At 27.9% G+C, this 10,369-nt stretch overlaps 1 protein-coding gene across 1 annotated transcript in view; it reads left to right on the top strand.

The window, feature by feature from the left end:
- Positions 1 to 2,556: 2,556 nt before the first annotated feature.
- LOC106677699 (BTB/POZ domain-containing protein 2) overlaps positions 2,557 to 10,369 on the top strand; it is an 82,767-nt gene continuing 74,954 nt past the window's right edge. The window contains exon 1 of the mRNA XM_014415779.2: positions 2,557 to 2,683. The gene's annotated coding sequence lies outside the window, so the exon portion shown is untranslated. The remainder of the gene's footprint in view (positions 2,684 to 10,369) is intronic.

Below are 10,369 nucleotides of genomic sequence, written 5' to 3'. Positions count from 1 at the left end.
GATAGCACGCAGGTTAGCTCTTATTAAAGGAATTGAGCATGATTTATTCAACCTGGAGCCGTTTTCTATTTATTTGAAGATACGTTGATGATTTAATTTATGGATTAAGGATTTAGATTTTCAGTATTTTGAAACCAGTAAGGTTCTGAACTTACCCCATAAACTTTAAATGGTTAATGAGGACGTAAAAAAGTAATGAATGCAGACCAAATCCAGCACTATTTTGTTTAAATGATTTTTTAAAAGAAAAGAAAAACTGTCCTTTACTTTTTTAATGCTCTTAAAAAAAAAAAAAATCGGTTTTATTGTTTATTCCAACAGTGTAAATTTTGAACAATTTAAAATATTATTGCTGCTCTAAAATTTACGGGCAAAGAGATTTCATTCTCTTGCCCTAAGAGCTGTTCAATCTAAACACAAGAAGAATGGAAGTAATTTCTTTGGGAGTAAATGTGTGCTTGTTCCTACATTAACACTTTCTAATAGGTTTATTATAAAATGAACCAACTAATTTTTTTCAAGTTTATCTTTAGGGAGGAGTAGCATGTTTATTGACTAAGTCTGAAATCTCTGTCTTCCAAATTAAATTTTTAATAGATTGCCAAAGTTTGACTTTTGAAATTTTAATCTGTTTTTAACAATGTTAACATTGTTTCCAAATTATATTATAAAATTATTTTAATGTCTTTTTTAAATATGAAAGTGTTACATTATTCCTTTTAATTTTATTTTTCGGTCTCTTGCATAGTAGTGGGTCAAATAATAACACCATTCATTGTTATCAGACTTCAATTTCCATGGCTGGTTTTGTTTTTGAATTAATTGAAATGAGTCAGGTTTATTAGTCATAGTTTAACAGTCAGAACGTAATCTGGATGTTTAACGATCATTTAACACAAAATGTATCTCGATTTTCAGGAATTATACCCACAGTTGATATGGTAAACATTGGAGTCAGTGACGCGGCTAGGGGTAGAGCGCTGGTATCTCTTGGAGTGCTGCTTTACCTTTACCAGCTTGGTTTGGAGTTCTTAGGGCTGGTTGTGAATATTGTATAGGTGCGAATATGTCAAGTGTATTTATTTTATTGTCAATTTTCTTTATCTTATATATAAATTATTCAATCAATTATATTATATTGATTTCTATTTCTATTATAGATATCATATCTGTCTTTTTTTAAATTTTATTAGCATTGTTTTCCCTTCTTTTTTTTTTGTACATACGGTATGAATGAATATTTATAATGCTAATGCAATATCCATTGCTCTTAATTATGACAGCTTGTATTATTATTGTCCAATAAAAATTATTAAATTGGTATATTCGAGAAAAAAAAGCTCCTACAATAGAAACTACTGATTTTGTTTGTCAATATTTAAATGTGTAAATATTGTGTTAACATTGTTCCCGAGTTATATTATAAAATTATTTTAATGTCTTTAGACTCCAATTTCCATGACTGGTTTTGTTTTTTAATTAATTGAAATGAGTCAGGTTTATTAGTCATAGTTTAACAGTCAGAACATAATATGGATGTTTAACGATCATTTAACACAAAATGTATCGCGGTTTTCAGGAATTGTACCCAAAGTTGGTATGGTAAAGTTTGGAGTTAGTGAAGCGGCAAGGAGTAGAGCGCTGGGATTTCTTGGAGTGCTGCTTTACCTTGCACATTAGGGTGGCAAAGCTTGGATCGGAGTTCCCAGGACTGATTGCGAATATTATATAGGTACGAATGTGTCAAATGTGCCAAGTGTATTTATTTTATTGTTAATTTTTTTTATCTTACATATAAATTATTCAATCAGTTATATTATATTGATTTCTATTCCTATTATAGGTATCATATTTGTCTTTTTTTAATTTTATTAGTATTGTTGTTATCGTATGGTATGAATGAATATTTATAATGCTAATGCAATATCCGTTGCTCTTAATTATGCCAGCTTGTATTATTATTGTCCAGTAAAAAATATTAAATTGATATATTCTCGAAAAAAAAAAAAAAAAGAAAAAGGAAAGCTTGGAAGCTGTATATTGTTTTTATTAACGAAATTAATTCATCGAATTCTATTTCAGCCGGACTTTGATGATAGCCGCGATTTTGAAATACAATACATTAGTTAATTGCATCTTCCTAAAGCTCAAACTCGCTCTGTTTTTTTTTTGTTTTTTTCGTACCCTCCAAATTGAAAAAATAAATAATAAATACTACAAAAGATGCTAGTTGAAGTTTCCTTCCTTTTTCCACCCATGAGTACTTTAAGGGGTGTTGCAGGTATGCACTGTGTGTGCGCATTTCGCTCTGTTACTATGGCTTTAAAAAGTATAAGCAATACTGCAAAATATGAAAAGTGAGTACGAAAATGATTGTTAAAGAGTTATTCCAGATTAGGGGTGGGGAAAAAAATATTAAAAGCTACTACAATAGAAACTATTGATTACGTTTGTCAATATTTAAATGTGTAAAAAAATAATACAATTATATAAGGGAATTTAATGTGGAAGTAATATTTTTCAGGGAGAAAATTGTAATTAAACTGGAGATGTGGTGGTTGAGGGTCGTACTAAGGACACTAAGCGCAGGCCCTGTTCCTATCAGTCGGTGGCCAGTGCTATCTGTGAGCGGCTCACTCACTCCCTGCGCTACCAGAACACCTTGCGTCGTCTTCAGCGGAGGGTAAGTCTGGCAGTCTATAGAAATTTTATTACCTCTTTGTCACTGTTCGTTATTTTAGAGGCCTTGTAATATGAATTTTTATGTCAGACTAAAACAAAAAACAATACAAAAAAAAGAAAAGAAAAATCAGATTTATTAATTTATATTTCTAAAATACTCTAGCGATATGTCAGGGAAGCAACATTCATTAATATTGATTGATGTACGTATTAACAATGAGTTACATACTGAAAGAAATAAAAGAATAAATTATAGATACATATAGTATGAATTATAGACATGAAATCCCCCCCCCAAAAAAAAAAAAATTAAAAATGATAATAAATATAATAACATAAATATATTTAATAGAGTATAAATTTAGCATATAAGTAATATAACAGGGAAAAAATGGTAAAATATATCAATATTTAAATATCGTCGGTGTTTTACTGAAATTTTCATTGATACTTATTGATATAACTATGTGATATACTATTAGCAGTATTCCAGATTTTCAAATTTTCCATTCTGTAAAAGCATTGTTTATACCAGGCAAAGTTCAAAATATATTTTTTCTGAAAATGTTTGAGTTTCCCCTTTTTATATAATACTAACGGTATGAAAACGAATGCTTTTATTATTTATCTTGTGAAATCACACTTCTTTTACACGTTTTTTTAAAGCTTTAGCCTTTGATAATTAGATATTACTTTTAGAAATGTTCTTAAAAATATAAGTAATTATTTTAAACCCCAATGATGTTTGTTGGTCAAAATAAATAATGCATTTAATCAAAAGAAGAAATAATCACGATCTGACATGGTATAGGAATAGTGTCTAACAAATGATTATTTTTCTTCGGTTGCAGCCGGTTATTTTTGTTTCTTTTTTACCCTCAATTTCTATCTTGATTAGTTTAAACATTTGTAATTTTGGACCATTCTTTCGAAGTACTTCAACTAACTCAATCTTGTCTCCTTTTTTTTTTTCTTAAAATAATACAGAAAAATATAATATTTGAATTATTTGGAAAGCGTAAAGTTTACGATTTTTTACCTGGTAACTCAAGTCCACAGGAATAGATATCTGTTTTTAATCCAGACCAGTAATAGCAGTCTTTCATACAGCATTTCTGTTTATTGATTTTATTTATTAATAAAAAACAATTACCCGAATTTAATTATTATCTTTGTGTAATGAATTGAAAGAATTAATATAAGTTTTATTTAATATATTAATATATTTATTATTTATTTATTTAATATATTAATTAATATAAGTTTTATTTAATATATTAATATATTTATTATTTATTTATTTAATATATTAATTAATATAAGTTTTATTTAAAAAATATTTCTGCCAGGAAAACAAACAGCTGGCTACAAGAAAGAGGTTTACTGTATACATTAAGTTGTATTTCAGTTTTCAAATATTTAGTACTGAAATCGGTATAAAATAAATATTTAATTAGAAAACATATTTGCCTTTATAGTCCAATTAAAAATGTTTCCCTCAATACCGCCGTTCAATCTTAGCATAATTTTTCAATATTGATTCAACTCCGCATAATTATAATTCAACTCACAATTCTTTACTATTAGAACATCAGACGGCGTGAACTTCAAAGAATCTCTCTACTAATGCACGCGCACAAATACACGTATTTCCTAGTGTGAATTTTATGATAAAGAAGCTCCAAAATGAAAAATAACAAAGTAGTAAGAAAACAATGGATTCGTGAGTAACATTCATCACATATAAAGATCATATTTATTTCTTAACAGTTGTAATTTATTCAAAATTTTAAATTTGTGTTAATTATTAAAATATATTGTTAAAAAAATTCATTAGCATTTAAGATAGTTTTTAAAGCAAAGCACATATTTTTTTTTTCAAAGCCCCTATTTGAATTAATAGTTTGGTAGTTGGCATAAGCTGGTGTTGGGATTTTACTTTTCTTTGAAACTGGGCTTCAATTAAAAACATGAATGTGGTTGTTGAAATGTGTTGTTTTATATTGGATCTTGGAATAAAATGAAATGTGAATTAAAAAAATATTTAGATATACATTCAATCGATAAATAATTCATTAAAAAAAATATACTTAATTAGAGGTTAGATTTTAATTCACTGAAGTCTTATCAACTATAGTTTTTATTCTTATACTGTTGAAAATGTAACAACCCAAGTAAGTTAGTGACACAATATCTTGTTTACACGTTTATTTCCTAAAAACAAACGATCTTAGAATTTAGAAGAGAATATCAAAGTAGTCATAAAATACAGTTAGCTAAAAAAAGATCTTTGATTCTTTAAAATGGAATTTATAATTATTTAAATTTCCTGACTCAGCCTAAAATAAACTGATAAATAAAGTATAAAGCTAACAACTTTTTTTTTATAATAATCATTATGTTTTACGCTATTTCTAACAATTTATATATTTTCAATGTGGTTTGAGTATTTACGTATTTCAGGTAAGGGAATAACATTTCACCGAAAGGAAAGAAATAATTTACAAATTTAGTAAAATTCTGCTTAACCGGTTCTTCGTATTAATCAGGAGTAAAAAGTAAATATAATATAAATAATGTTTTGAACAAATACTAAGTTCAGTAAAATAAATCGAAATAACTGACTTTGTGATTAATATTTAAAACTTAAAGAACCTTAGTAACCTCAAATGTGACTAAACGAAATGTATTTAGTTTTATATCTACATTTTCTGCTTAAAGGGAGTGAATCCAAAAAAATAATATTTTATAGGAAAAAGGAATTGAAAACATGTGCTTTTGTACAATTAGTTTCGTTGTGTCTCTTAAGTGCCTCAAACTGTATTGTAAGTAACTTGTGCAAACTCATAAAGCACTGAACAAGCTTTAAAAAACTAACTGTATTTGGACAAATCCTAAATTTTTCAATTCAGTTTTTCATATATATATATATATGACCTTAATAACTATTGTATTGCATTTTAATTTTTACTAAATTTAGTTTAATTAATTTTTTCTTCATTATGTACACTGGATAATCTCCCGCTTAACCAACAATGTCTCGGTCCCGACTAGGGGATATCGAATTGCACGTTTAATAAATAAAATACAACTATTTTCCCTCCAGGAATATTGCTCGGTTTTACATTATAGTATTTTTAAGCTTGTATCAAAATACAATAATTTACAAAATCACCTTTGATTTCTTATAATTATTTATTATCCATTATAAAAATTATAGTTTTTTTAAACCTAAAATAAAAAAAGTAAATAAAAAATTTTGTGGTAAGGGTTGGTGGAAGAGAGGTTGGTTAGTGGGGGAAGTCGGAATCTAGGTCAGACTCCTCAGTGCGATCAATTTGTTTGTATACATCGGAGTCAAGGAAGTGGCGCCCAGCATCTTACACTTCGTAGAAATCTTCATACATTAAAATTGTTTATATATTATTTATTGCTGTTGTATCTATTTAATAATGTACGTTTGTGTAATAGTGGTGAAGTATTTTAGTAAATATGAAGAAATTCCTTTACCTATTGGTGTACATTACCTTGCAAGGCGCTATCTTATCTATCACTGTTTCTTTCAATATTTTCTAAAAATAAATTCTGAATACGATTACATAAAAAGGTTAAATTTATATATAATTATGAGTACCTATTTATTCATTTAAGAAAAATAAATTTGACTAAAAATATTAAATGAATTTATATAATTCGATAATATTTCATTATTATAAATTAGATGAATTAGCAGTTTCCTAATATGAATGTTAAAGAATTATTTTCCAAAACGTTACATAAACCAGTAAAATAAAAATATTAGGAAGATAGTACGGGTGGCAGTCAATAAAGGTACAAAATAGTAGAGAATTCCATTTAATGTAAACCTACGTTTTGCCCCACTTTGCAAGGCTTCGCCAGGGCTTAATGATACCTAGATAAAAATATTGTAAGAAGTGACAGAAAATTAGACTAAATATAAAGAGAAAGTAAGAAAATATCTTTTTATGTAAAATAATAATGAGCTTAAGTTAGGGAAGTATAAATATAGCTGAATGAGAAAATAATTACCAATAAATAAATACAGCCAGGTGTTACAGAATTGTAAAAAAAGAATAATAAATTGTTAAACAATAGTTATTAGAAATAGTCGTTGATATGGTAAAAAGGTAGGTGAAGTAAATGTGACAATGTTATAATACAGTAACAGTATAAAGGAAATATTAATAAAAATGACAGATATATATATAAGTTAAGTATCGGCGAAAGCCAAATGTCAAAAAAGAGAAGAAGGAATAAGATGTAACACGTGAGAACTGCTGTAACATACTAACTTTATTGGGTTCGGTACATCCCTTTATATACATGCGATCAGCTGATCTCCTCAGTCAGCTGACATCGAAGTAACAGCTGACTAAGGCTGTAACTTTATATATATATTATTTTTTTGGCATATTTAATCCACTCTCTGTACATTTATTCTAATGTTCTGTCACTTCTTACAGTGTTTCTATCTTGTTTTCATTTAGCCCTGACAAAGTGGGACGAAACGTTGCTTTACATTAAATGGTTTTCTCTACTATTTTGTACCTTTATTTTGCGCCACCCAGACTACTTTCATAAAATCCACTTTATACGATATTCTTCCAACAAAAAGAAAATTATGTATGATTACAGTTTTTTTTTTAATTACACTTCATATTCATGAACGCTGAGCATTTACATATTAAGGCCAATCTAAATCAGGAGGAAAAATAACATTCAACATTACCCAAGATCAATACGATTTCGAATTTTTTAATGGTGGACCATTTAAAGGGAAGTAAGCAAGTTTTCCACTACAACTCACCAAAAAAAATTGTTTTCACATAAATAAAAGTTTTTAATTTACAAACGTTTTTTATATTTTTTTGAAAACATGAAAATGGGATCTACCTCATTTTTGCTGCAAACCCTTCAGTTTGGATGAATAAAGTTACATAATAAATTGAAAAGAATATTGAACCTATGAACTTTTCAACCGAAAAATGTACAACTACGTAAAGGATTAAATAGGATTGCAGTTTTCAATTAATTTGATTATATACGCTTTGTTTGTTTTTCTATTTCGTGATAGTAACTTATCAAAAGCCTTTACGATAAGCACTATCACGTTCGCTATTTCCGTATTACATCAGATTCATTTCGGTGATGGAATATATGTTTTTTAACAACCTTACAAATGAGTCGTTCATCTCGAAAATCCATCTAATTACATATGAAAATACATGGTTTAAGAATAGAATGTTACTTAAAATCGTTAGACACACATGTGCAGAGCCGCTTTGTTTATGTCCCGGGGCAGAATAGAATAATGCTTTAAAAATATGACTTCTCTCAGTCAATGTTTCATTTTTATTTATATTAATAATGTTGATATATGGGTTATGAAGCTTACTGATACGTTATAATAACTAAAATTTATTGTCTTACATATAGAATGAAACAAGTAACAGACGCTGAATTCCAAAACCAGCTCAGGACGGTCAGAGTTAGAAGTATTCGTACATCAACTTTAAATAAAAAAAAATATTTACAACCATTAACTAAGAAAAAATCAACTAACAGCGCGAGTCAAAAGTTTTGCAATTTTTATTGCTTTTTAGGTTGATGGTAAATATTTTATTAATAATTACTGGGCTACCTTTGGCTCAGTTATAAACTTTTTGAATTGTGAAAAATTTCAAAAAAGAATGCGTTTCTTGACTTGATCTTTTATGATTGGTCTATAGGATCATCATCCAGTGACTATGAAGGGTTACCTTTCATTTTAGTACTTTGTTGAGAATCCACATTCCACATATTAATTCATCAAGTATGTTTGGAATTTTCTCTTTTTCCAATTTTTTTTTAGTTCTAATTGAGAGATATCTTTTTGAATTATAGAAATATTTTATATGCTGTATTAAAACATCTATAAATTCAAAACCTGCCACTCTAGCTGTATTTATACAATCCGATTGCGTTAGTGACTTACCTTCATAAGTCGGGACTACATTTCTCGTTTCTATTGCAAACTTTAAGTCTTTCGGTTCTGGTTTTAATTTAGAAACGTAAGCCAAAAGTGGGGAGAAAAATAAATAATACCGCTATGGAAAGGCCTTAATTCTAAAGAAATTCAGTCCCCTAACCCCTCTGTATTTTATCCTATTTCTGCGTTATTACAATCGTAGAAAAGCTAAGTGTCTGTTCAAAATTTAGATTAAATGACCTTACAAGGGCGAAATATCAGTTTCAAATAAAGAAAAACTTTTCAAATATTTCATTTTATATCTTTAGTTTTATATATTTTTTCAACAGAGGCTAGGATACTGTAGTGAATCTAAAAAGATTCTCAATAAAGCATATAAAACATAATAAAAAAAAATCTGTTATTCCTTATCGGATGTGTTGGTTCAATTTATATTGCCAAATCATAAATAATTATAATTTATACGTAAATGATTAGTTTTAAATAAATACAACAATTGATATAAAAATTTCAATTGTTTCCATTCAATCTATATACATCCTATATCATAGAAATTCTAGTTTAAGTAAGAAAAACAATTGAGTATTTAAATTATTTTACTTAGATCTCATGATCAAATTTAGTACTTGATTTTATTTCTATTAACTCAGTATTTCTTTCCAGGAACATTGAACTCTAGTTTTCATGCCTTATACTTGATATTTCTAATAGTTCTCACTGCAATGGAAATAGCCCTAACTATAAGATTTAAATTGTTGCCTCTAAGCAAACTAACACCGATGTTTTGCCAGCGCAGTCAGAAGTCAACCATACTTCGGCCTTCGCACTGGTTACAAATTGCTCGTTTACACACCCTTCCTTGCGTTACAAATGTTAATGGAATCATTTAGTCAATATTAATACAATGATGTACACGCCCGCAGCATTTGTAATATTGATGTGATAAATATGTTAAAAAAGTGTGCCTTGAAAAAATGTTTTATCTTCCTGAGCTATCAAATTTAATAAGAATATATTGTTATTTAGGAAATAAAAAATAAAATTCTTCGAACAGGAAAAAATCAATAATTATTAAAATGATTGCTAATATCCTAAAAATCAATTCTGATTAAAAAGTTACGAAAGTTTCCTACCGAATATTTTTATAAAATGTGTTAAGACCAGTTTTATGATTGACTCTTTAAACCGGTACGACATGATGCTTCGGTATTTATTTTTTTTTTTAAAATAATAAAAAGAGAATTGTTGTTTTTTTCGGACTTAGGAGGTATCACAGCTTAAGCCACAATGCCTCATTTATTATTTACAATAAGTCGACGACAAAAAGGACCATTACACGATTTCCTTTATCTGTGGCAGTGAACTTTTTGTTATTGTTAAAACTATCTCTTGAAAAATCGTGTACACAAGATTTTCGCTCATTTGTGTTAGAAAGGAAATTTCCTTCTATATTCATCGAACCTAGCAAAAATATGTTTCTGTTTGTAAACTCAAAATAGGTATCGATGATGAACGGAAAAGTGCTTTGTTGCATAGATATGAATACAAAATTGTTCATTGGATTAAAAGTAAAAAATGGGACGATTTTAATGTAAGCTGAAAAACGAGTTGTTAGATTTGAGATAATTATACCTAGTGTGTATTCACCATATTAACCTACTTAAAAATGTCCTAAAAATAAATAAATAAATAAATAAA

The sequence above is a fragment of the Halyomorpha halys genome, unplaced genomic scaffold (assembly GCF_000696795.3).
Source record: "Halyomorpha halys isolate HHAL.00 unplaced genomic scaffold, Hhal_1.1 Scaffold106.1, whole genome shotgun sequence".
Classification (NCBI taxonomy): Eukaryota; Metazoa; Arthropoda; class Insecta; order Hemiptera; family Pentatomidae; genus Halyomorpha; species Halyomorpha halys.
Note: the sequence above shows the minus strand (reverse complement) of the source record. Positions and strands in the feature narration are given on the sequence as shown.